Genomic DNA, 26,744 nt, shown 5'->3' with positions numbered 1-26,744 from the left:
TTCTCTGTGCCAGGTTGGAGATGGTATTTCCACCTTAGAGAAGGGGGTAAAAGAGGCTCAGGGGTTAGGCTATTCTGGTGAAAAGATAGTACACAGAGTGCCTCAGTTCCTCTACCCAACAGTAAGTGTTCAGTAAGAGCTTGTTTCATGAATGAATGGGCAGTTGGTTATATAACCCAGGTTATAAAACTACGTTCAATCTTCTGATTGCTGTGTTCATTGTTGTTATTGTTGTTGTTATTATTATTATTGTCATCACTTTAACACCGTCATTCTCAATTTGTAAACTCAATTTGGGTTTGTTTGTTTCAAGGATGTCTGACTTGGTTAGAACTGGTATCACTCAAATTCCTTCAAGCAAAGGCACGTGATTTCAGCCCCCTTGAGCCTCCCCCTGGCCATCTGACTCCTTCTTCCGTCCAGGCGATGGCAGGAGTTGGAAGGGGAACACAGCATACCCAGTGACTGTCTGTAATCAAGAGGGACCACTGCATCCCAAAGAAAAAGACCACTGGGCACATGGTGACCAGGTAAGCCTGGGGCTGTCCCTAGGAAATACATGGTCATTCTAGGTGGAGGTCTGAGATGGAAAGCCAAAAGCATGGGCTTTATAGTCAGGAAGATTAGGATTCAATCCCAGACTCCTTGAACTTGAGACTGTGGGCAAATATCATAACCTTTCCAAGGCTGTATTAGTAATGAGGACATAACAGGTACTTTGCTCACCTGTTGTGAGGATTAAATGAAATCACACACGTAGAGAACCCAGTGGGATGCCATCCTCACAGTTCATGCTGAGTTCACTGTGGTACTACTGTTATGTAGTCTTGTACCCTCCTCGTTGCCATGAAGGAGCGAAGGCTCCAGTCTAAGGGGTTCTATGACTTGCCCGAGGCTACACAGAGGCAGAAGTCCTGTAAGGGTGGAGGTCTACAGAATCCCTCAAGTTCTCTATGATAGGTCATTGCTGTTTCATTGCTTTATTTATCGTAAGTTGCTAACACAGTGCTTGGCATACAGTAGATGCTTGTGAAATGAATGAGTCCATGCTCACAACACTAGCCCTTTATAATGGGTTCCACTTTATCCAATCAATGAGGATTTACCAGATTCGCACTACTTCCCAAGCCCTGAGCTCTAGCCAGGGAATAACATGATGGTGAATAAGGCTTATACTTTGTTCCCACATTAGTACAATACAGACCATTTCAGATGCTGGTTTCTCCACACAGGTTCTGGAAAACAGAAAATGAGAATGTTTGGTACAATAGTTTTCAGTTTGCTGTTTTTATTCCGAGAACAGTTTTTATTCCAATTTCTGGCCTTATAGCGTCACTGAGTGGAGATAATTCTTGCACAGCGAACAAGATGAAACCCATAGTTTCTTTCTTTCGGTGCATATTATAAATAAAAATTTTTTAAATCTATTTTTGGATACATCTGTTATTTTGTGCTATTTTTTTGTATATTGTTTTAAAGAAAAGAGCAATTAAGACATGCAAACAAGAACCTTTGTTTTCATATTTCAAATAGTTCATAAAAACATTTAGCTCCTGTGAGAAGAGCAAGAGTGCTCCCAAATTACTGTCAAGTGTTTTCTCTTGAGCAAACCCCCCAGGGCAGCTGCTTTAAGATATAAGACAGCAGGAATACAATAAGCTGAGCCTGTGAATGCGAAAGGAGATGGGATGGTTAACAGCTGTATGGTAAGTACCTACTACATGCAAGAAAACGTTTTAGGGATTGGTGCCAACAAGAGAGGCCTGATCTTTGCCCTCCAAGCAATTTTAAGCTAGAGGAAAGAACCGAAAACTAAACATGAAACCAAAACTAAATTATAAAGGTGACATGGAGTCCTGAAAAGGGCTATGCCAAGGAGAAAATTGATCTGTGTGTTAAAGGGTGACTGAGGGCGTGGCCTCATCCAGACGTGGGAGGCTCAGAGTCGACATTTGTGTTGGGAGCTGAATGATGAGAAGAAGACAGTCATGTGAATATCTGAGGGAGAATATTTTGAAACAGCAGATTCAAAGGTCCTGAAATGCGTGCATTTGGTGTGCGGCTTGCAGGCCAGTGTGGTTGGAGCCTACAGGTGAGTGAGAGTGTGGCCAGAGGTGAGGTTCATGAGCGAGGCTGGACCACATTGTGAAAAGCATTGTGGGGCATGGCAAAGAGCTTGGCCATGGCTCTAGGCAGAGAAAACTACACTGACTATTTAGAAAGCTCCCTGGCTTCTCTGCAGATGGCAGCCTGTAGGGCACACCTGTGCAGATGGGGATACCCGTGAGGATGATGATGCGGATCTGGGGACAGACCAGATGATGCTGACCTGGATTCGGGTTTCAGTGGTAAAGTTGATAAGAAAAGATGGCATTTGGGGAGCATTGTGGAAGAAGAGCTCACAAAGCTTGTTGATGGAATAGATTGGGGTAAGGGAAATGGAAAAAAATTCAAAATCAAGAATTGCTCCTAGTTTGGGGCTTCAATAACTATATTAATACTGTGGCCATTTCCTGAGATAGGCAGGCTCAGGGGAGAGGAGGCTGGGTAGGAGGGGGGTTGTGATGAAGGGAAACACATGTTCTGTTCTGGGCCAAGCTAAGTGTTAGGTTCCAAAGATTGCTCAGTAGAGTTACTGAGTAGGCAGCTATGCACATGAGCCTAGATCTCAGGGAAGCTATCAGGGCTCGAAATGCACATTGAGAACCTTCCCGTATCTATGGTAAAGACAGGACACTGCATACACTCTCCTAAGAAAATGTGTTGCTAGAGAAGGTAAGAGGTTTGGGGACAGAACCTTAGCCACTCCAAAATTTAGGTATCTGACAGAGGGAGAATAACATAAAAAGCTCAAAAAGAAAGGGGTAATTTAGGAGAAACACAATGTAGGAGAAATATTCTTTCACAAATTTCCTTTCCAGTTGATCCTTGTAAAATCCTGGGTTCCTGTCTGCTCCTGTGGTAGCTTGTTGGACGTATTTCTTGTTGCTGCTGCTCCAACCTCAGCTACTTCAGCCTGGCCTGTTCGGGCCTTCTCCTGCGGCCTGCTTGCAACTTGGTGGACAGTCTTGAAACTGCTGGGTCCTTTTTTGACTTGGGATCTTCTTAGATACTCACGTTGGAGGTCTGAGTTTAAGATACTTGTGAGTGCACTATCAGGGCTCCAATCACAGGCTTTTAAATGTTGAATGAGAAAAAAGAAAAAAAAAACCCCCAAACAAAATGCTTTTTATAAAATTTGAAAATCCTATCGTTATATTCATTCATTTTCTCATCCAACATATAGTCCCTGTGTGCTCTGAGGCAAGTAGAAACTGTAGTTTTAATCTTGGGATCTGTTCAAACTCTGGTGTGGGAAGAGAGAGGTGATATGTCATAGGTGAAAGGTCATAGGTCCCTGGCAGAAAGATTTGGGACAAAATGTTTTATGGTACCTGTAATATATTGGTATACTTATTTGTCCAAATGTGTTTCCCTCTTCTAGACTATTAGTTTCTCATAAGGTAGGAGACATATATTAATAATATGATAATATAATAATAAAAATGATAACATAATGGACATTAATTGAGGGTTACCTCTTTGTTAGGCACTATGCAATGAAGAGTTCTATTTAATGCTCAAAATAAACTTAATAAGCAGGTGTTATTACTACCTCCATTTTTCAGATGAGTAAATGGGGGCTTATAAAGTTGAGTAATCCCCAAAATCACAGAGCGAGTAAGTGGACAAATTACAAATTGAATTTATAGTTCTTGACTCAAGCCTCCAAGTGATTCAAGCGCTGGATTAACATGTAGGGTAAGAGTCAAACAAACACTGGTATCTCGTTAACAATGCACAGATGATTCAGCAGGTCTAAGGTGGGGCTTAGAAGCCTGCATTTCTATGTAGCTCCCACACGATGCTCCCACATGATGCTGATGGGGCTGGCGTGGACCACTCTTCAGTAGCCAGACTACAGGGGCCTTGGGTGTACTCCCCTCATGCCATGTTTGCCATGCTGTGGGGGGTCAACAAATGCACACTGAAAGGATGAACATGGGTAAAGGGGACAATAGACGTTTTCCCTTCTGTTTAGGGAAATTCAGATCTAAGAGTCCAATCTGACCTTAGCATTTCTTAGCTCTCAAATGAAGGAGAGATTTCCATTCTCCTGTTTTTGTGATTAGGTGATTATATAAGGCTGAATAAGAACACATTTCAATCACATTTTGGCTAAGATGAATCTGGAAATAAAAGAAGTTCTGACTTGGGGTAAGAACCTTGTAGTTGGTACCTTTTTGTATAGGGTCAAGGGACCCTCACCCAGCTTTCTCAGCCTTAACCATAAATTACATTTCGTGTGTATGTACATGGTAATTTTCTTCCTGCAGCATTTTCCTCTCCACTAAACCTAAAGTCCTTACAGCCTTATCTCCTTTCCCTTCATGTTGCTGATAACATAGGCTAAGTTTCCCCTGCTTTGCAAAGGGAAGACTAGGAAGCATAGATAATTTAAGCGATGTCCACAAGGTCACAGCGGGAGTTAGGGGTGAAAGGAGGAAGCGGAGTCTGTGCTCCTGACTCCTGGCCCACAATTTTATCTCCCCAGCCACACTGTTCTCTCTGTGTGACATGCATTCTTTCTCAAGGAAACAGAATGCTGATCAAAGAGATAGAATTAACCACCTTAAAAAGTAAGAAAAAAAGATTTCTGAAGAATAAGTAATAACTCTATGATACTGCTCCCATGAATTTTATACACACACACGCACAAACTCATATCTTATACTGTGTACCTGGCATGTCAAGTGACTTCTCTCTTCTTGACTCTATCCTAGTAGCCTAACCACTCAGACTCTGAGTTGTACCCACAGTTTACAAGCATGTACTCATGGTTTTTTGCTTGGCCCATAATCTCACTTCATAACTGGCTCAAGATAGAATGATCAAATATGGACCCTGAAACCTGGCTCACTGAAGTCGGTCTGAATGCAGCACTTTGCCTATTCTACTCACTTCTCCTTTGCTGCTTTTCTCCTGGACATTATTCATGAAGAACTAAGTTTGAAGCTCTCTGGTCAGGGTAGAGATTGAGGGAGCAGCTCTTCCTCACTGAGTCACAAGGGCCAGAACTTGAACACACTACTTGTTTACACAGGCAGTCAGGGGCAGGTGAACCTAGAGATTGAGAGCAAAACTAGCCCCAGCCGAGACCATCAAGGGTCATAGCAGATTCATCAAACCCACTGTCAGCTTCGTGGAAGCAGAAATAAAGATGGAAGCAAACTATCAGGAGACAGGTAAGCACAAGAGTGAATCAGGAGACATGAATGAAAGAGGATCCAAAGCAAAGGCATTTGCTTCCTCACAGGCACAGTGTTAAGAGGACCGGAGCTCCTTCGAGGTGGGGCTGGCCCGATGGTGCTGGGCTGGGTCAGCCTGAGACGGGGCACACAGCATCTCAGCAGGTGCCAGGTTAGCTTTCTCCACTAGATTATAAACTCTTGAAATAGGGAAATGTGTGATAATTATTGTATATAAGTATTTGCCAGATATATATATATATATATAAGCAAGGTTCTTAGAACACAGAGTACTTAATATATGCATTTTGTTGTCTGTTTCATAAATATCCTGCATCACCTATGAAACTTTTCTTTTGAGAAAAGATTACAAGACATGACCCTTAGTGAAAAGATAGATTCTATCATGAGGTTGATTTTAGGAAGTATTGAGTAGCCAATGTGTGTTTTGTGTACTTTCTAAAATCTGCCTTCCCGGGTTTGAATATAGCCCTACTATTTATTAGAATCTCTCTCTCTCTCTCTATATATATTTGTTATGTATAAATTTGTTATGTCTCCCTCTATATTTGTTGTATATCTATAACAAATATAAATTTATATATAAAGGGAACCATATTTTATATGGCATTCATATTTTATATGGGATATACATATATATTATAAATGAAACAGTGTATATCTGTGTAACCACATACAGATATATGTGTATAGAGATATCTATCTATTTATCCAGAGAGAGGCAGGCTTGTGTACAATTGTGTAGCTGGTGTTTCTTCTCCTGAACATGCTCCTGCTTCAGACAAAATTAGGGTTTGGTTAGTGGGGAAGGAGTGAGGAGAGATGGATTTGGACAGGCAAAGGGCATGGACTGTCATAGTGGAAAAGACTAAGAGTGCGTGGGGATTAGGCAGGACATTGCTGAGGGAGGAAGGGTCTGGACACTTGCAGCAAGGTGGTCATGGGTACACGTGGTTGGAAGTGGGGGATCAGGGTGCATTTTGAAAGTAAAGCCATCAGGAGTAGCAGGTAGATTTCATGGGGGGTGATATGAAAAAAAGAAGAATTCATGAGCCGTCCTTGATTTAGGATAAGATTTGCTGTTGAGCTGCCTGGACCTGTGGGACAATGTCACATGACCCAGGACTCTGTCCTTGCCTCAGTCTTACTTTCTGGACACAAGGAAGATATGACAGAGAACGACCGGGTAGCTGGTATGTTGGAAAGAAGGGGGACAGTCTAGGTGGATGTCTTGGCTGTGCAATGGATGAAGAGTGATGTAAAACTTAAAAGTGGGGAACACAGGTTCAGGGGAATGGCCAGCAGCAGCTTTACCACCTGTGCCTGCCAATGACCTGACTTCCGTGAGCCTCAGCTTTGCCCTTTCTAAAATTAGAGATGTATATCTTTGTCACTTAGATTCGTCTGAGAATTACTTGGGCTCTTACAGAAGAATAGCTTAGCTTTCTCCCTTAGTTTCCGGCCTGGAGAAGTACCATCCTTTTTGAAGCGCCAGGCAACTCTGATATCAGACTTACTGGAGCAATCAGATGTTGTAAGAAGGGCCGGACTTTAGCATCGGGCAGATACAGTTTCAAAATCCGCTTCTTATCAGGGATCTGACTGTGAGTGACTTTACTTCTCTAAACCACAGTCTCACAAAAGAAAAACAGAGATAATGATGCATGGCGGGCTTCCTAAGAGGCTTGCTGAGAATTTGTTGGGAGAATTAAGTCACCTTCAATAAAATCCAGCATGTAAAATTTATAGTCTAAAATCTGAAACATAACAGTTTCTTGTTTAATCTTCATTCTCCTCCATCAAGATAAATAGGGAGACGCGAGCAGAGATCGATTATTTAGCTTAAAGCTATCGAGTTTTCTGTGAGGCTGGGTTTGTGCCCTAGGTCTGGTTGACACAGGGCACATTTTTGCTCATCCTATTTTATAGTTTGTTTGTTTTTTCCCTGAGAAACCCTATGTCTCATTTGGGAACCTGTCCTTCCTATCGCCATGGCCCTTTGGAGTTAGGGGATCCTGTGACTTTTTGCAGAGAATAATCCATGATGTGATGTAGTCGATGTGTTCTGGGAACCCCACATATACAGTAAATCCTGAAATGATGCCAGCAAGGAGTTCTTAAAAAAATAAGGATTATCCAGGAAGGAAAGGATGGATTTCCTTTGAAATGATTTTTAGTGGTGAAGTAATGAGTCATGCAAATAGAGACCTTGTATTTAAAAGGACACACAAAGGCCACCTCCCTGCTCAGCCTGCTTCCCACCTGGACATGTCAGCACAAATCAGAACTCAATGGTTCACTGAAGCAACAGGCTGCCCACAGTGTCTTCCTGGCTTTAACCGGAAGATGGCTGGGGATCTCAGTCATGCCTGCCCTTTAAAAGCCTCCTAGTCAGACCAATCTTAGAACCCTTTTCTTGTGGCTAACAGGCAGTTTTCTTTAATCCCTGGAAACCTCTGATCAATTAACTGCCCTTTAAGCCAACCAAAGAAGCTGAGATATGGGGTTTAATTAGCTTTCTGCAGGTTATATACTGTGTCTGTCAGCAGAGAACCCTGAAGAGGAACTCAGGCCAGAGCTAATAGACACAGACTGAGTAAAAACGGGGGACCTCCAGGGGGCACCGCAGATGCGAGCAAGCACCAGGAGAGGAGGTGGTCCGGGCCCACCATGGGAAAACCAGAGTCCTTTTCTGTGGCTTCTTGGGGGAATCACCTTCTCCTTTAAACAATTAACATTTTTTGTTTGTTTGTTTTAGTGTTCTTAAGGCATTTTTCACTTTACACATATCTGTCTCTAACTCAGTACAGGACCTCATGAGCCCTCCACGTAACTTCACTAGGGGAGCTAATAGTACAGCACATGTGAAGATTTGAGGGTGGAGATTTAAGATTATAAAGTCCATGAAGATGTCGGCCAAAGCCAAGAACAATTGAGAGTCAATGATTACCTACTACTATGGTTGTGCTCTACCCCCCAAATTCTGAGAACAAACTGCTTAGTATGGCTGAAATTTTTTGTTTTTTTCTATCCCTCTTATTCTGGCTAACTGCCAGTGTGTAGGCCTCCCCCATCTCCCCAGATCATCCATGGTTTGGCATTGCTTCCCCAGAGTTCTCTGGGGTTCTGACTCAGTTGGCTTATTTGCATATAATTTGCTTTTCAGTGATGAGAGAGGACTTTCACTCAAAGGGGCAATGGGACATGTTTCTTCATCAGTCTGAGCACAGAACACATTTGTTTCACCAGGTGTGGCATTGCAGACGTCCCGGGGCAGGTTCCTAGTCTTGGTGTCTTTGGGTGGTGTATGAATTTCCTATTGCTGCTGTAACAAATTATGATAAATTTAGTGTTCGTAACAACACACATTCATTATCTTTTTTCTTCCCCTCATCCCTCCCTGCCATACTTCCTTTCTTCCTCAGAGATAACACAAAGGATTATAATTTAGATATAGGAGGTCTGTCCAAAAAGTATCCAGCCATGCACTGTGAAAAAGAGAGACATTTATTGAAGAAGATACAAGATATAAGAAACATTGTACATAAGGCAATGATGCCTCAGTCCCCTTCAAAGTAGGCACTTTGGGACCTCACACAGTTCTCCCGGCATGTCTTCCACTGTTGAAAAACACTTCTCAAAATTCTTTGTTGGAATTGCTATCAGCTGCCCCATCATATTTTCCTGAATCTCATCAATGGTCTGAAATCTCTTCTCTTTCAAAATGATTTTAGTTTTGGGAAAAGCCAGAAACAGCCTGTACATGTTCAACATTCTTAAGTGTTCTGCTTGTTGCAGGCCTTCCAGAATGTGGATCACTTTCAACAGAGTCTTGACCACATTGGAAGCATTTGTGCCACACTTATTTCTGCTTACTCATTGCATTATCCCCCAAAGCCTTCTGAATCATCTAATACTTTTTCTGGAGAAATGTTCAAGCTTAACGCAGAATTCGGTGCATATTTGTTGCTGTACTCACTCAGTCATTTTGAATGTGAAGGTCACACAGTACACATGCTCATTCAATGGCCTCTACCACCCCCACTGACTAGTACAGTGAAGTTGTCATTATTCACTCATGTGCATTCTGGTCCACTCACTCTCCTTGGCTGCCAGGTTACATCGATGTTGAGCAAACCATTCCTGTTACATTAACAATGGCTGGACTTTTTTTCCGGACAGCCCTCCTAGACCACAGAACACACTTGTTTACAGAAAGTTGTATAACTTCACAGATGTCATTGGATGCATTATCTCAACAGGTTCTCGCAAGTCTCCCTGTGTGTGTTTATGTTAGTATTCTTACTTGCCAATGAGAGAACTAAAGCTCCTTGACTTGACTCAAGTCATATACTTGTTACACGAAAGTGTACCTCAGGTCTTTCAGCCACCATCCTCTAGCCCACATCTCCTGGTCCCCACCCTACCCATGATGCAGTTTCCTTCTGCAATTTCTAGCGTGTTGGCATTTCTCTGAAAACCTCGTTGGGAACCTCCCTATTTTGCCTGGAAGAGTAACAGACAAAATGCACTTTCTTGGCACTACTCCTGATGGAATTCCCATAACCAGGGGCATAGGTTGGTGCTGTTTATTACTGAGGCTGTGCAGGTTGCTTTTTTTCCTCAGCAAAATAAATGAAACAAAAGGAGAGAGGATAAACTTTGATCCATGAGACTTCACACTTTCGACCTTGGGAGTCTAACACTCAACCTTTGGGCTGAATGAAATCTGTCTGAACTGAACATGGGTTCCACCTGAGCTTCCTAGTACATGGGACGTTTTCCTAACTAGACAGCTGACATGAACTCAGAGGGCAGCAGGACTTCACCACCTGCCCAAATTTGGCATCGCACTGATGCCTCCCTCAGGTGATCAGTAATTGCCAGGGAAGCTGAGTGCTTCACACCCAGAATTGCTCAAATTGACTTTTGGTATAATGAAAGGTTTGGAAACAAAAGGTGCAAGAAGGATTCTGACCAGAGAGACTCAGGGTGGTGCAGGAAAGAGTACAGTTCCTGTGCTGGAAGTACAGTCCGTGGCTGTGGTCCGTTCAGAGCATCCTCTGAGCCCTTGGCCGCAAATCACTTTCTCTGCCTGCAGCTCCCAGGCTTTGCGCCGTGTAATTCTGCTATTCTGGTTATATCTTGTTATGGTGTAGAGCAATGTTTTTGGCCTCGGGTGACCATGAATATGCTGGGTATTATCGATACTAATCATTTGTGAGATCACTTTGCAACAGACTGCCCAGTAGAGACACTGCAAATCAGATGAGGACAAACATTCCCTTGCATACGGCCTCTCGTGGCAGATGCAAGGGAAAGGGCCGTGAAGAATGCATTGGCCTCCATTCCTACCAACTCCTCTCTCCTTAGGCCTCTAGCATCTCCATTCTCCTCACACTCAGCAGATAATTACGTCCAATTTTACTGTGGAAAAAGGAGCACTCAGAAGATTTGAACAAACTGCCTTAACTCATTCCCAGCAACCATCATCCATACTCAAACTCTATTTTCACTCACCAAGCCATTATTTAGAAATTTGGCAATTTCAAAATGATTATGTATTTATCTCGCCTTTATTGTATTTAAGTATAATCAAATGATCCTATGGCAAAGAAGAGTTTTTCAGAGAAGAATACAAGCTAAAATGTGGATGAAAATATGAACTTATGAAGTTAATATTTGCAAACGATAATAAAATAATTGATTCAAGATAAAACCATTGGATGAAAGGCTGATGGGGAAATTCACATTAAAGGAATCAATAATTAGCCCTAAACCCACTGGTCAAGTTTAGCAACACTGAACTCGACTTACCTCATTATTGTGGGTAAAATGAAGGCCACAGTACTACCTGCGAGATATTTTTGACTAAAGAAGTTGAATTTTAACCTAATCTGAGCCCAGAACTAATTTACATTTATGTGAAAAAAATTAAAGAAAAAAACAGTTCAATATCACAATATGGCTGAAAAAGGAGTCACATATTGTAATAAACTCAGGAGAGGCCTGCATGGGTAGCCTTACAAACTCAGAGATGGAACGCAACCACGTTGGCTGGTGTGAAAATAAAAATTTCTAACTAAAAGCAGGTCATGGTGTGTAGTCATATCTTGAGCCTGTAAATTCCTTGAGAAAGGTCATTCTTTATCTTAAGTGAGCCGGTCTACTGTCTTCATGAGTCTAAGAAAACAGACCTTGGAAATGTCAAAGCACTCTCCTTTCCCAGCCTCTCAGGGCTCACCCACCGTCCTAGAGCGCACACCATCGAACCAGCCCCTCATGGCGGCCTTGTTCCCTGAATACCATCTCTCTGTGTTGTCGGTGTTAATCACGAACTACCCTGTACCCACCAATGTAAAAGAAGTATGTGTCTCTCCATTGTTCTCTTTCCAACGCCAGAGATTCCCCAACTTTGCTTTTTCCCACCCCCTTAATCTACCACCAATGAACTCTCTTTAAGTTTCCTCCCTTGATTCTAATGTAAAAAAAAAAAAAAAAAAAGCAAGAAAAAAAAAAAGCTACAAAATTGACATTCTCCAGAGCATTTTCTCAATTTGTTGAGATCTGCTTGCTGACAATTGTCATCAGTCTGGCTCAAATAAACTCATAAAAATTCTCTACAAGTTTGGACATTTCTTATATTGACAGAAACAATACAAAGAGATGAGTAAATAATATCTGATCATCATGTTGCCCAAACCAGGATTTTTTTGAGAATTAAAAGCGGTGCTGTTAAGCTCTTTTCGGGAGTTGGGGGTATAAACCAGAAGAGTCCCATATACGCTGCAAAGTTTCACTTGTCAACATATGAATATTCTGCAGGACAATAAATTGTCTTTCACAAATCAATAGCCTAGGAAAAAAGAGAGGAGCTTAACAGATAAGTATAATAAATACATCTTGATTTCTGGTTTTGCGGATATGTTTACTGGAAATGTTTTGCAAAAAGAAAGTGTAAAAAGGCATTATAGAGACAAGCAGAGAAGTTTGATTATGTCTTGGTATATGGTTATAACATGGAATTAGTGACAATTTTAGTAGGTGCTATAATGACACTGCGTTCATGAGATTATGCCCATATTTGTTAGGGAGACACACTAAAGAATGTAAGAATGAAATGGAATCTTGGATTTGCTTGACTATACTACAGCAACAAAATTTTGAAAAGGACAGATTACTCAATTATGGAAACAATTGAAAATTGCTGTATCTGTGCAGTAGATATGTTTATTAGACAATTCAAATTTATTAGACAATTCACTTTAATTTTGGGCATGTTTAAATATTTTAAAAATATTTTTAAATGTATGTATTTTTAGAGAAAGGAGAAGGGAAGGAGAAAGAGAAGGGAGAGACATCAATGTGTGGTTGCCTCTTCTGTGCCCTCTATGGGGGACCTGGTCTGCAACCCAGGCATGTGTCCTGACTGGGAATCCAGCCAGCGGCCTTTTGGTTCACAGGCTGGCACTCCATCCACTGCGCCACACCAGCCAGAGCTACATTTAGATACTTTAAAATAAATCTTAAGATAATGAATAATGCTAGACCCCTGGCATTGCTCTTATGTTTTAAAGGGTGATGAACCATTATTCTCTCTTGCCCTGAACTCAGGTGTTTACTGCACTCTTGGAAGTTATGGGATCTCAAGGGACTACATCCCGGCACTTTTTTGAATTACTGTATGTCCTTTTCATTAACTGCCTACACAAGAAATGTAGCAATATAACTCCCTTTCAACCAGTAGGAGTCTAAATATAATACCTGACCTTGAGTTCTAGCTCTATCCATACCTCTGTGAACACTGGCAAGTTTCTTCAAGCCTAGGATTCCTATGATCTCACGTGACGGAAGGAGTATAGTACAAGGCTGCTGGGCGCATTAGAAGTGATGGGTGTGAAGCACTTAATGCAGGGTGTGGCAGATGGCGGGTGATCTTCCCTTCGCTTTCAGCAGGGTCCTGACCAACACATAGATTCCTTCGAGTCCCACTCTTGGTGAGGAAAGCAAGCACATGGCAAGTGAATCCCCATGTGATTTCTGGTCACATGATTTTTTATTAGAACTGTATGTATCTATCCCTGCTTTTGACAATACACCCTCAAGTCCCATAAAGATCACTGTGGAAACACACTTGGTTTCTATCAAATTAAAATGGATTACAACCTCTAGAAAATCAATGCTGGTTTTGAAACAAACATTTTAAAAAACCCAACACAGGGAGGGTTTCAGTATAGCAGAGTAAAATTATAAACAGCACAAAAAATAACCATGGCCTTTTTCTAATGCTGTTAGTATCATTCTTTCTTAAACTAAAATGTAAAAATAAATAAATGATAAAAAAAGAACCCGGAAAGGGCACACACGATCCATTTAAGTTTGAGATAGACCCTCTGAGGAGAGGACCAATCCTGTTTCTCCTACCTAGTCCGAGGCGTTGGCTGTGCTGGCCCAATGGTGGTCCTCTTTCACCAGTGCACCTGCTTCTTGTTACCTTGGCGTCACTGAGACGGATGTTATTCTCAAACCTGGCTCTGAAGGCAGCTATTTTTAGGACTGCATTATTTCTGTAGCTGTTGTTATTGTCAAGACTCACAGGCCCCCTTTCCTGAGAAACCTCCCAGTGACAGCAGTTTGGGGGTGCACATGTTTTCAGGCACAAGCTTTGCCTGCCCCTGCCCACACCCTTGGCCTACAGTATACTGGACACTGCTAAAAATTTCACAGATACTATATCAGTTAGTTCATATAGCAATTTTAAGATATAGAGGCAATATTTATCCCTGTTTTTCAGGTCACAGACTCAGGTACTATATCTTATAAGTGGACGTGATGAGAATTGAACCCAGGCAGTTGGATTTTGAGCCTGTGTAGTGTTGCGCCATGGGTATCCATTCACCTGCTGCTTCCCCAGTTCACTGTAAGATCCTGGAAGCCAGTTAATATCTCCAGCTTCTAGCACACAGCTGATGCTCGTGACGTTTGGGAAATAAATTTATAAACACATTCCAAACTGGCTCTGCCTTTAACCAGATATGGGCCTCAGACATGTGTGCCAACCTTTCTGGACTTCAACCATTTAATTAGGGCGTTGGGGTTTGGGGGAATATTGTGATCCCTACCATTTTTCTGAGCAGATTATCTCAGAAGCCCATTTCAGGTCTAAGCCCTGGCTATTGGATTAAGGTGACTGATTCACTTGGCTCACACTGAGAGTACTGAGCATACATTCCAGGGCCCTGTTAATGATTTGTCACCGCGGGGAACTTCACTTTTGAAGTAGAAGTCATTATGGAATGGTCATGTCCGCAAAGCTTTGGAGGATTGCCAGATGTATTGATAACATCTGTTTGCCCAAGGTGGACAACTTGCTTTTACTGCCAGTGGGAGAGACATTAGCCTTTTTGGATCCCTTCAAAAGACTGTGTTTTATTCATTTATTGCCTGTCATTTCTGCAGGGTAACGACACAGAGTTTCTCCACCTAGGTGACCTACCCACGTACTAAATGAACACTGATGTCTCAGTACTTAGATTTGAAAGCCCAGGCAACATACCTGGGTAACATTCTGCCAGTGGGTTGATAAAATAGGAATCAAATAAATGTAGAAAGGGACTTCAGATGTACAAGTCACACGCATGCACACATATTTAGTGCTTTCCACACAAGTCAGTTCATGGAGCATTTCTCAAGTACTGGGATGTGAACCTTCTAGACACTCATAACTATTAATTGGCAGTAAAGGGAGCTGTTGAAAAGTTATCAAGAGCACTGTGTCGTGCTGCCTGTGTCTCCAAGAGCCATCAGAAACCTCTTCAGTTAGAATAATCATCATGGAAGCAGAAACCAAATTAAAACAAAAAAGTAACTTCAACCTCAGAATGCAGCGGCATGTGATTAACTTTCATTATCATCAAATGTGTATCATGGTCACATCCACAGTGACAGGTGGCTGAGAGAGATGCTCCTTTAGTGGCAAAACTGTCTTGTGCCATGGCTGCTGTTGTGTGTCAGTTTGGGTGCCTGGTGAGAGGTGTCAGTAGCCTGCTGCTCGGACGCCACATAGTCTGGTGGACACAGAAGAGCCAGTGGAACCAGAAAAGTCTGCACCGAGCCCCCAGACACTGCTGGTTAGTGGTGTGGCCGCAGGCAGACTGATTGGCCCCTCCTCCTGTAAACTAAGGCATTAGTGGAGGCAGAGACAGGGGGGTGAGATGAAGACCAGGAGAAAGAGCTCATCCGACTGCCATTCCCATGGGGAGTTTCCATAATAGGCTCTTGAGAAAGAAATGTGTTGAGAAAACCCCCTTCCCAAACCCACACAGAAAGTCCCCCTCTCTACTGTTCATTTAGGCTGTCATTTCAAAAGCCTAAATCTGTATCTGTCCAGGTTATCTGCACCTGTATTTTTACAGATCTCTTCTCTGTATTTTTAAAAAATATTCATTTATTTACTTTTAGACAGAGGGGGAGGGAGGCGAGAAAGAGGACAGAAATATCAATGTGTGGTTGCCTCTTGCGCGCCCCCCCATTGGGGGCCTGGCCTGCAACCCAGGCATGTGCCCTGACTGGGAATCAAACCAGCGACCCTTTGGTTTACAGGCCCATGCTCAATCTACTGAGCCACACCAGCCAGGGCTGTATCTGTATTTTTTAAAAAAAATGTTTATTGATATATGAGTCACATACCATAGAGTTTACTTTTTTAGAGTGGACAGTTAAGTGATTTTTAAATATTCATAAAGTCAGGCATGGATCATCACTGATTCCATCACACTTTTGTCACTGCTAAAAGAAACCCCATGCCCCTTACCAACCCGTCTGCATTCCTCCCTCCCTCAGTTCCCCGGCAACCACTAATCTATTTTCTATCTCTATGGACTTGCCTATTCTGGGTGTTTCATATAAGTGGACTTATATAATAAGTAACCTTTTGTGCCTGGTTTTTTTATTAGCATAATGTTTCAAAGTTCATCCAGTTTGAAAAGAAAACAAAGTTCATCTAAAACATCATTCCTTTTTATGGCCAACTAATATTCTACTATATGGATACTTTCTAGGGGGACCCCTGCAAAACTGGAATTATCCTCTGGAGGGCAGGCCCCTTGTAGCACAGGCTCCCCCCACTAAGTGAGTGTTCTAGGAACCCATCTGTAGCACTGTACCAGCTGGTGTTGTTGTGAGAGGCTGCATTCAGCTTCAGTGAACTTTTTTTGAAGACTCTTTCAATGCATTTGTCCATTCCATGAGGGGTGATTTACCAGCATACCTGTGCACATTGTGCTGAGTGTTCAACAGTTTTTGACCAAAAAATGGCATGATCCCTATACCCCATCCTTCTTATTCACCCAACCTCACCCCAAGTGACTTCCACCATCCGATGAAAAAAGTCCTCAAAGGGAAATGTTTTGCTGAGGTGGAAGAGGTGAAACAAAAAATGGCTGAAAGACTAAAAGACATCAAAATTGACACGTTCAAACACTGTTTTGAGCAGTTGAAAAAATGTCTCTATAGGTGTATTGCATCAAATGGAGAGCACTTAGAAGGCGACTGAAGTTTAAACACGTAAGAATAAATACACACGTTTTAAAAATCAATTCCATTTTTTGGGTCCCCCTCGTATGTCACATTTAATTTATTCATTCATTAGCTGGTGAACTTCTTTTGTTATACATACATTTTCAATTATCTTGGCTATACCCAAGAGTGGGATTGGTGGGTCATGGGGTGTGGTAGTAATAAGAATAATAGCCCTACAAAGATATCCATTCATATCCTTAATTCTTGGAACCTGTGAATAAGTTATGTGGCAAAGACAATTAAGTTTGCAGATGGAATTAAGGTTGCTAATCAGCTGACTTTAAGCTAAGGAGACTATGCTGGATTTATGGAAAGGGACCCACGTAATGACAAGGGCCCTTAAAAGAGGGAGTGGGGGAGAGTGAGAATGTCTGAGGAAGATGTGATGTGGAAGGCTGGTCAAAGAGAGGCAGAGTGGCTGCCTCTGAAGATGGAGAAGAGGGACTGTAAGCCAAGCGGCCTCCAGAAGCTGGAAAAGGCCAGGGAATGGGTTCTCCTCTAGAGCCTCTAGAAGGAATGCAGCCCTGCCCAGACCTCGATTCCAGTCCAGGGAGACTGGTGTCGGGCTTCAGGCTCCGGAACAGGGAGATTATCCGTGTGAGCTGTTTAAGCCACTGAGCTGTACACGCTGTGGTCAGTCTCTTCTTAGCAGCAGGAGGTGACACCATGGGGTGGCTGTGATGGCGAGCGACGGAGGCTGACAGGGTGTTGCCAAATTCCTTGTGGGTAGGACTCCTCCCACAGAGGTGCGTCAAACCAAGTCAGGCTCTGGGAATGGGGCATTTCAGAGAGCTTCCAGACAGATCAGAGAGTGGTGACTCTCTGGGGAAGGGCTGTGGGTGCTGTCCAAACCTGTCCATCCTCTGCCCTTCCCACGGCTTGAGGGCTGCTGGTCTTCACAGCCACTGAAGCTGAGAGGCTGTTGGCCTTCAAGAGCTGGGGGGAGGGTCATGCCTTAAGACCATCAGAAAGTCCAGAGGCTCTCTTTTCTCACTAGGTTCAGCCATTTTTCTGGAAGAAACAGTCTTGATTATTAAAAGCCCCTGTTTTAAAAGGAAGGCTTGATGGTTTTCACCACTGTTCTCATTGCTTTTTAGAGGAGTAGATCTTCCCAGGTTCTTGTATTCTGGAAGCTGAGCTCTTTTTTTTCTGGACTTTTGCTCTGGAGTGCTGGGCCATCAAGCATGGGACACAATATTGTGCTGAGTGAAATAACTCAGTCAGAGAAAGACAAATACCATACAAGTTCACTTCTATGCAGGACCTGCAGAACACACTGAAACAACACAGACTCACAGATCAAGAAAACGGGCTGATTGTTGACAAAGCGCAGGTGCGGGGGGGCTGGGAGAAAAAGGTGACGAAATGCAGAAGTACACAGTGGCAGTCACAGAACTGTCATGGCGATGCAGAGTAGGACATAGGGAAGACAGTCAATAAACAATAACAATGATGATGGTGCCAGATAGGTACCGGACACATCAGCGGGAGCACTGTGTGAAGTATATGGTTGTCTGACCTCTATGCTATACACCTGAAACTAGTACAACGTTATATTGAAAAAAAAAAAAAAAAAGAATGGGACCTAATTCCCTTCCCACCAAGCATATGTTTTCCTCAAAGTGGGTCTGAGTAGCCTAATTGCAAGCTCATATTTCCAGGAGCCTCACCCAGGTCATATGTAACTCTCTGGGTCTTCCCTCTCTGATGTTGTTTTGTCCCCCCAGTCTACAGCCCAAACCCAGAGCCCTTTTCCTGGCCACACCTGGCTCTCACTGTCCTCCGGGGTGATGGGGACCTGGGCGCGCAGGGGCATTAGCTCCTTCTAAAGAACCCTCACAGATCTCTAGTCTCTAACCTCTTGCAGGCCCCAAGAGTCCCCAGAATGCCCTTCTCTGACAGCTCCCATCCTTTCTGCTGAGCAGCTACCCTTGACCTCTGGTTCTGTCCTTTATCTGCATTATGCGCTTGGAGCCAGAAAACCTGGCTCTTGTCCTGGACCTGATACCGGCCAGCTTTTTGATGTTAGAGTGCTCTCCTTCTTCTCAGGACCTGCTAGGCAAAGAGTGATAAAATAGTGTCATGGGACTATTAGAATATTATATACGATAATTTATTGAAGATCGCCTTCCCCAGTCTCCATGTCATTCAGATAAATTATTTTAGGCTAGAGGAACCCACACCCCTCAAAATTCATTTTGCCTGGGCCATTTTCCTTCAACTGTTGTTCTTAAATTTTCTCTAAAGATTGTTATCAGTTTTTAAAGAGTACATTTTCTGGTAAGTTTAAAGACAATTTTAAAAAATAATTTTAGTCCACTGTAGATCATTTGGAGAACTACTTTATGAGGACATACTCCTAGCAACCTTTTCACACATGTTTGTGCATTTTTTATTGGGTTCCACCAGCTAGTATTACCTTAATTGTGGAAAAAGGACCAAAGCAGAATTTAACATGGAAAAGATGAATTTATTTTAAATAAAATCCAAATGCTATCCCAACTTATAAGTTGAATAGAGACAAATGTTGGAAGAATTGAATTACTGAGTCACACCAAAGTGATATTGATAGAACACACACACACACACACACACACACACACACTGCCGAAACAACCATTACTATAGTCACAATTCAAACATCACTTTCGGTTCCAGCAAGATGATATCAGCTGGCATGTGGATCTGATGGTGATCGTTATAGTTTTGTTTGTGATCATTTTGTAAATATTTTCTAGGTCTTTTTCCTGGTATAAGAGCTATAAGCATAAGGCAATTGTAATGAGGTCATATGTATCCATATTTAAGTTACATTATAAGGACATTTTCCAGCCAACACGAGGGGGTCCGGTGAGAATGCTTTTTTTCTTGCAGGTGGACTCTGCATCATCTGCATCACTCACATTTGAGAAGCGCTGCCCTGGCTCCAGAAGGCAGGCAAAGCTCACAGGGAGCTTGGAGGGGTTTATATGCAGGCAGAGGCGTATCTGGAGGCCATGACGACAAAATAAAGAGATAAGAGAGACCTTCTCACCATGAAGGAGGGAAAGCAGCAATTACCAAGAAGCACATAAAACTCTTGGGAAGAAGGTCTTTAAAAATAATGAACAGAGGCTGGTTTCCTGGGCAGGGAATCAGTAAATTAAGAGAACATTTTGGGGTTCTGTTTTCAAGAATGCAGTCCTGGGAGAAAGAAGGTCAAATTTAAAATTCTATTGCTACCCCCTGTATTTCAGTATATCTCATTGGCTGAATTGCTTCCTCTTCCTAAGCTTCAGTTTCTTCAATTTTAAAATGCCTTCTCCACAGCTTTGTTATGTGGGTCAAATAAAATTACAGACATGAAAGTATAATGCTTTGTGAGCCACAAAGCCTTGTGTGTATGAGAGTGATGCTGCTATATTTTATTTTCTTAGATGTTCATAAAAGGTCCCTGGAAATTTTTCTAATTCTTTACAATGGAACATCACAGCAGGCACAAAAAAGCCCCAGAAAGCTCAAGGTCAGGGAAACAAGCTATTCCTGCATCTAATCTAGGCGGAGGTCTCGGCACATGCGGAGATGATGTATTCTTGAAAAACAACACCTTCGAGAAAGATTTAGGCCAGATCTCTGACAAATGAGGGATTTTGATTTTTATAGTAGGATTTTTTTTGCTAATTACAAAGTTTCTTTTGTAAAGTAAAACCCCCCACATTTGTCATATGTGTGCACATGTAAACTCATACATACAGTCACCCCCAGAAACACCTGGGCCTTCCACAGAGACACACACAAATATGTGCTTACACATACATCAAATAGGTACACACATGTGCCCTGCTCATGCCTGAATGGACCCAATTCCCATTGACTGTGGTGGCCTGGAGTCTCTCATGATCTGTTTCCAGCCAGCTTTTGGAGTAAGAGGCAAATATGCCCTGATCTCCCATCTCCCAGGAATTTTAGCATTTTTCTCCCCCAGGAATGCCCTGGTACCATTTTCTTTAGATTGTCATTAGGAAGCATCTGGGGAGCCAGACAAGGGGTTTCAAAGTCGGTCCTGCTCAGAAATGAGTTATGGCCTCGGGCAAGCCGCTTGATCTATCTGAGCCCCGGTTTCCTTCAAGGAAATGGAGATGTGCAGGCTGCCTGGTGGGCATGCAAGTCTCACCCTCAGGGAGTCTTACCCTACTGAACCTCAGTAGGGGTTTCCTCTGTGCCCTCTGGTTCTATTTCAAGGTGATTTTTTGAAAGAATGATACATATGTGTGGGTAGTAAAAGGCACAGAAATCTTAGAAAAGTCAGGGGTGGATTGTCAGGAAGACCGGGCCAGAACTCATTCACAGTGACCCCGGTACCCTCAGCTGCAGAAACTCATGGATCTTCTTACTGCTCATTTGCTATGAGCTTGGTTCCTCTCCCTGTACTGCCTCTCAGTTCTCATCATTCCAGCATTGGCTGGCTTCGCTTGCCCTAATTTCCTGCTCTCTCCTGATTTCTCATGGTCTCACTTCCTACCCATGGCTTTACCTAAAGGCATCCTGTCAGCTTCTGACCCATTATTATGGCTATGGTCTCTCCATGTTGCCAAATTCCACATTTGTGAGAGAGGGATTTGATGTCAAGACTTATCTTTTTTCACACAGGGATGTATGAATATAGCTTTGGAGTCCAACAGACCTCAGATAAAAATCTAGCTCCAGCATTTATTAACTCTGTGACCTTAAGCAACTGGCTCAACTCTCAGAATCTCAATTTTCTCGTAGTCCTATGGGTATAATTATGGTGCTTAACCCCCACTGCAATGTAGTGAGGAATAAATTCGATAATGTATGGCAAGTGCTTACTCTAGTACCTGGTGCCTATTGAGCCATAAGAAAATGCTAATTACTGTTAGTGTCAGTTCTGGCCAAAGACCAGAGGTTAACCTAAGAGTGGGCTGTCTTTTTGGTCACGTGCTCACTCTTGGCCCATCAGTCACAGCCACTGCACAGCAGAGGCCATGGGTCATTCCGAGGCTAGAGTGTCAGCAGGCCAGGCTTTCTGTGGCCACCTCTACGCAAGAGAGTGTGGGAGTTCCATTTCCTTTGACTCTACATGAAGATAAAAGATAACGTCATAATCACATACACAGTGGATGATCAATATATGCATGGATGACTGTCAAATGACTTTGGAAAAATCCATTAATATTACAAAAAATAGTTCTGTTTGCCCTCACATATCCACTGTCAACAGAAAAGGGCCATCTGATGACATTGAGGAGATAGTCACAGAGTGTTGCGGAACCAACCCGGAACCTGTGTAGGGAGCGTGGAGCTTTCTAGAGGTGATCACATAAGACTTGAAGAATGAATAAAACGTAACCATACTACCCAGTTTGATGATGGGTACAGTGATTCTTTCCAGGGAGAAGATGGCATGTTCTAACGCACCCACATTATTGGCAGATACACACTTGCGTGTTCAAAATGAGAATACCCATCCCACATCCCAGTTTTCCCCAAAAAAGCAAATGGCAACCTGATGATTTCAGTCTCTCAACATATATATCTCACGCAACAAGGTAACTTTAGTTCACAATCAGAGAAATCAGGGTATTATTAACAATTACTGCTTTGAAGAATTTACTAAGTGCTTACCAAGAGCCCAATATATGGGTTTGACCAATTCTACTCATGCTCCTATACGCTGTACAAAAGAAAGCTTCCAGAAAGATTTTTGACCTATGAATGCAATCACAACAGGAACCTGGCTGCTTCAAAATAGCTCTGAAATGGTTCTGGGCTTTTCCATGACAAAAGCTCAGAAGACTTTCCCTTCCATGGTCAAACTCTCCCAGGGACCGAGGCCCCCATCTGGGGCTGTTCCGAACCCAAGGGCGGCCAAAGCCGTGTAGTCTGTGGTAGGTGGAAGAATGCCCCCACCATCCAGGGTTGGGCTGTAAGGAGAGTCTCAGAGCAGTTGCACTTGGCCCTCAACGTGAACTTATCAAACAGGTACACTTTTATGCTTTGCAAATGCAAACATGGAAAGATACAGAAGCAAAACCAGAATAATGTAACACCTCTCTGTGTACCTGCCTTTCATAATTAACAGGTATTACTGTTTTATGAGATTTGGTTCACACATCGCTGTTTATATTATAATATTACCCTGCAGTTGATGTTTGCTCTTTACTGGCTCCCAGTCTCTCTCACCCTCCTTCCCAAGAGACAACTAGTAGGATGAATTTGGTGTGTAACTTGTCGTTCAAATATTTATACCTTGGATCCATAAATCATATGCTAAAGTTTTTAAAAGTTTACACAAATATTATTACAGAATGTTAATTTTCTTGTAACTAGCTTAATTTCATTCAACATGATGCTTTTGTAAAGGTCTACGGTGGTGTGTGTAAATCTAGTTTGCTGGTTTTAATTGCTGAATTGTATTCCACTAAGGATGCCTAAGGTGGGTTTTTAGATTTAAACTGCGTGGATTCAGATTAAGAAATAAAGAGTCAGCACATGATACTGAGACATTCATGCTTCTCTCAGGATAAAGGGTGTTTTTCTCCCCCTTTTGAGTCAAATTTACCTTTTCGCACACTTTTATCTTAGGCTGGATCTTCATTTCACCCAGAGTGTTTGTTGTACATTGACTTCTAAGGCTGTACGACAACTCCTCTGGTGTTTCCATACGTGTGTGAACCACAGGGAACATCATATCATAGAAGGAGATTTCCACAGTCAGTACCTTCCTTCAGTTTGCCCATTTTTTAAAGATTTTTATTTATTTATTTATTTTTTAGGGAGAGGGGAAGGGAAAGAGAAAGACAGGGAGAGAAACATCAATGTGTGGTTGCCCCTCATGTGTCCCCCAACTGGGGACCTGGCTCACAACCCAGGCATGTGCCCTGACTGGGAATTGAACCAGTGACCCTTTGGTTCACAGGCACTCAATCCACTGAGCTACACCAGCCAGGGCCAGTTTGGCCAGCTTTTTCCTACATGATAACAATCAGCAGAAGAGAGGAGCAGAAGACTCAGGTTAGCTAATGGTGCCTCAGAAGGACCACTCTTCCTCATGGCCCATTTAATTGTTCTCTGTCCCCAGCAGAAATTCCCATGTACAAAATCATTTTTAAAAAGGCTCGGTATCTCTTTTTCTTCTAGAAATGAGAATCACACAACTGATTATGTGATGTTTTTGTCCTGGCTATCAGGAAGCTCAGACCCAAATTTGTTGCTAAATCACTGGGGCAGAATCGTGGCCTTTCCCTTGGTGTTGAAGGTTTGCTTTGGCTGCTTTTAGCCATTTCACAACGTATTCCAAGGTGACTTAACTCATTTGTAAAAAGAGGCCATACTTTCTGTGACCACATAATTACTGTACAAACTAGACACTTTTAAAAATGAAAGGTGACAACAAAAGTAGTTAGCATCATACAATTTTGAAACATCATGCTTTATGTAATGTGACATGTAACTAAACCTTGTATTGCTCCATGGGACAAATATTCATCTTTAGACACAGGCTTCTTTAAAGTAGCCCCTTTCTAAGTCATAGTAAGCACTGTGTATGATTTTGATATTTTCCCGCCCTGAAATATATGTAGCTTTATTCCAGTATTGGGATGAAGGAAACACACAAGCCAAGCATCATCATCATCATCATCATTAACAACAATACAAAGACCTTTAGTGATCTTTTCAAAGCTTGTCACTTAATATGAAGAACTCTTAGCATTTCCTCAAGGCTTCCTATGTCAGACACCAGTCTAGGTACTTTGCCTATATATCTCATCATGTGTTTTGCCTTTCAATCCAGACCTCTGATATAGATATTTATTTCCTAGTTTTACTGAGGAGAAATTAGGGACTCAGAAAAGAATGACTTTCCCAGGATCACACAGCACGCTCATGCCGAATGGAAATAATAGCTTGGACATTTTCTTCCAGGGCCAGTGCATGTAACCACTGAGCTCTTTTAAATCAGTCAAGTAAGCAGTATTGTAAAAACTTCAAACTGTCAGCATTTCCATGGACTCAATCATAGAATTGGGGTCTGAGTTGTGCTTTTATTTTTTTTAGTAATTATTAACTGAGTGATTGTAACTTGAACAGAAGCTAGACAACTCCCAATGTATGTTCTGAAGCTAAGCATGTCTCTGCATGTGTCTCTGTGTTTCTCTGTGCATGCCCGTGTCTCTGTGAGACAGTGTCTGGCATCAAGGCTACAGCCTCAGCCTCTGCTGTTAGACAGAGTGGCACTGAAGTTCCTGCCGGGACACCTCCACACATTCGACCTAAAGGAAGTTATTTAACTGTAACCGAATAGGAAAGATGGAGGTAAGACCTTTCTCAGAGGATGGAGACAAAAGACTCAATCTTTTGTCTGAATGTCATAATGGTTGGCATGCTCTAAATGCTAGGTCAAAGCTGGGCACTATGATGACTGCAGTCACTGTCAGTCTCTCTGTGGATGAGCAGATACCGGTCTGTGATGGTGGGTTCACATGGCTGTATGAGGACATCCAGAGGGGTGCCTACCTGTCTTTTTTCTAAGAGTGTAGGCAGAGCACCGGCTGACCCTCCTCCCTATGCCCTGTGTGAAGTGTGGCAGCTCTACCACACTGAGTGTGCCTCAGGGAGAGACAGACTGGGAGGTGTCATGGGGAGAGTACAAAAACTGGCTCCAGAAGGAGCTCGTCCTGTTTCCGGCTCTGTCCCTCGCTGTCTGTGGAACTTGGGCCCAATTACCCTGCCTCTGTGAATTCCTGTTTTCTTATCTGCAGAATAGCATGGTGATATTGATCTGTGAAGCTTAGTCACAGATGAATAAGACTGTGCATTTGTAGAACACAGGGCAGAGGCCAAAATTCATTTCAATCATTCAGCAAATGTGCATTATATTCCTACTGAGTGCCGGGCACGGTGCTGGTCCCCTTGGGGCAATGGCAGAGAAGACATGCCCTGGTCTCTTGGAAACTGGAGTTACTGGAATGCAATAAGTGGACATAATAAAAAAAGGGCAAAAAAAGGGAAAATAAAAAAAACATTTCCCATTTCCTTTCATCCCTTTGTGAAGGAATGCTGTATAATTTTTGGTGGCTTTGGCCTCTTTTGTTTGTATCCTGCCCCACAGGTGAATGTGAAGTTCCCTGTGCCTTGGGCAAGTGGAATATTTTAAATCAGGAAGTTGACCGAGGCAGCTTCATGCTTGAGGAAGTCCTGAGGTGGGAGGGAGCGTGGGGAACATTTCAAAGAGAGTTCTTTTGTGTGAGCATTTGGGGAGCTGCCAGATTTCTAATAAGAAATGAATTTACTTTACTTAAAGAAGGAAATGGTACTTTCTTTACAAAAGAGGAGGGAAAGGCTCTCTCCTCCGCCTTTGCCGTCACTGCCTCCCTGACTGGAAGGTAGCTAGAGTGGGGGACAGAAGTGATGGATGCAGGTGTAGCCTCAGAGAACCTCCTAGGTAAGGGGAACAGGTAGGAAAGTGCATGCTTCCAGGAGGAATGAACCAGAACACACAAGGGGGCCTCATAGCGTGGCCCCACACTTGCCTTGGGCAGGACAGGTGGGTGGCTGGGGAGAAGAGCTGGACCAACACTCCTTGTCCTTATACCCTGAATGTGGCAGAGATGGTTGGGGTTCTGGACCTCTCTCTGCTTTGCTGTGTTACCCAGATTCCCCTGAGGTTAGGCGGAGGCCATGTAACTGCTCTCTGCCCAATGGGGTGTGGACAGAAGTGACTAATTAGATTCCTTGGACACCTTAAGGTTTCAGCTCCTGTTTTCAGCCTTGGGGGTCCAGCAGGAAACCCAACCAACAGGCATTTCTGCCTTCACCATGCTGATATATTCTGGGGAAGGGAACAATGAAGAT

The 26,744-nt window shown here is 42.8% G+C and overlaps 1 long non-coding RNA gene across 1 annotated transcript in view; it reads left to right on the top strand.

Moving 5' to 3' along the window:
- The first annotated feature begins 1,969 nt into the window (after positions 1–1,969).
- Positions 1,970–26,744, top strand: part of LOC123478032 (uncharacterized) — a 50,956-nt gene continuing 26,181 nt past the window's right edge. The window contains exon 1 of the long non-coding RNA XR_008426743.1: positions 1,970–2,092. This is a non-coding gene — a long non-coding RNA (uncharacterized lncRNA). The remainder of the gene's footprint in view (positions 2,093–26,744) is intronic.

The sequence above is a fragment of the Desmodus rotundus genome, chromosome 4, assembly GCF_022682495.2.
Source record: "Desmodus rotundus isolate HL8 chromosome 4, HLdesRot8A.1, whole genome shotgun sequence".
Taxonomy (NCBI): domain Eukaryota; kingdom Metazoa; phylum Chordata; class Mammalia; order Chiroptera; family Phyllostomidae; genus Desmodus; species Desmodus rotundus.
This window is presented reverse-complemented; position numbering and strand designations above follow the sequence as displayed.